Raw genomic sequence first — 1100 nt, 5'->3', positions numbered from 1 at the left:
AAAAAGGCTGGATCAGATGAAGTCATACATGTTTGAACTCATCCGACCAACCTCACGTTACATCAACAAAATCAACAGAAAGGAGGCTTTCTATTGGTCACTTCGAATGTCACTCTGGGAAGGAGTCGCGCTGCTTTTCTAAATACTGACCTCCGATTGGTCCAGAGCTGATTTGGCTTCCGCCTTCTACTCCCTGATTGGCTGACGTCGAATATTGCCGAACATGGTAAAGAGCGATTTCGCAATCGGCTGCTGTCTATGTTCCAAACAAAAACAGTGAGAGCGGTCAGAGACGGATTAAAGTGACATTTCCAGACCCACATCTGTCCCATTACACGAGTGGTGAAATCCACGACCCTTCGTTGAAGGTAAACAGGTTTTTTTTGTTTAGAAAAGGAGATTTGTTCTCGAAGAGCGTAAGCAATGGGTGCTAACAGGCTAACAGCTAGCTGGTTTGGATAAAAGCAGAGAAAATGTCTCAAATTTGGTCTAAAATGGGGTCTAACTTCCAACAGGAGTTATTCTAAGAGCAACGGCCCGATAATCTACGGTGAAAACCGCGAATAATATGATTTAATAGAACCAAAAGTTATCCTGTTTCCGGGAAAATATTCGTTTCGCTTCTAAACTGACGTGTCCGGCGTCGTTTTTACGTTCTGTTAGTTTTATGTGTTGATTTAGGACCGGGTTCGGTTCGGTGAGCTTATTAAAAGTCAGCTTTGTGCTAAACACCCGCATGACTTGGAGTTCCCCTCAGTGATGATGCAACAGTAGGCAACAGCCATCCGCTGTTTCACCCGGAGCGCTTTCTGCTACACACAGCCCGGCCGCTGCATAGCAACGCGCCGACCAATCACAGCGCGGCGGCTGCTTGATAGTAGAAGGAGTCACGTAACCAGGAATGGCGGCCTGACGACCAGAGTGGAATATTTGTTCCTCAGTGGCATCAGAAAAATCAAGCTAATGAAATCATCCAGATATCAAGATAAAATGTTAAATAAAATAAGATAATGAATTTATTTCAACAAGAACATTATTATTGCCTGTGTGTGTTCTCCTGTTTGTGCATCAGAGTTATGGAGCTCCGTTTCAGCCAAAAT

At 44.2% G+C, this 1100-nt stretch overlaps 1 protein-coding gene across 1 annotated transcript in view; it reads left to right on the top strand.

Moving 5' to 3' along the window:
- The first annotated feature begins 215 nt into the window (after window positions 1–215).
- LOC107099282 (CCAAT/enhancer-binding protein gamma-like) overlaps window positions 216–1100 on the top strand; it is a 3610-nt gene continuing 2725 nt past the window's right edge. Inside the window, exon 1 of the mRNA XM_015397339.1 lies at window positions 216–368. The gene's annotated coding sequence lies outside the window, so the exon portion shown is untranslated. The remainder of the gene's footprint in view (window positions 369–1100) is intronic.

The sequence above is a fragment of the Cyprinodon variegatus genome, unplaced genomic scaffold (assembly GCF_000732505.1).
Source record: "Cyprinodon variegatus isolate N-32 unplaced genomic scaffold, C_variegatus-1.0 Scaffold854, whole genome shotgun sequence".
Lineage (NCBI taxonomy): Eukaryota > Metazoa > Chordata > Actinopteri > Cyprinodontiformes > Cyprinodontidae > Cyprinodon > Cyprinodon variegatus.
Note: the sequence above shows the minus strand (reverse complement) of the source record. Positions and strands in the feature narration are given on the sequence as shown.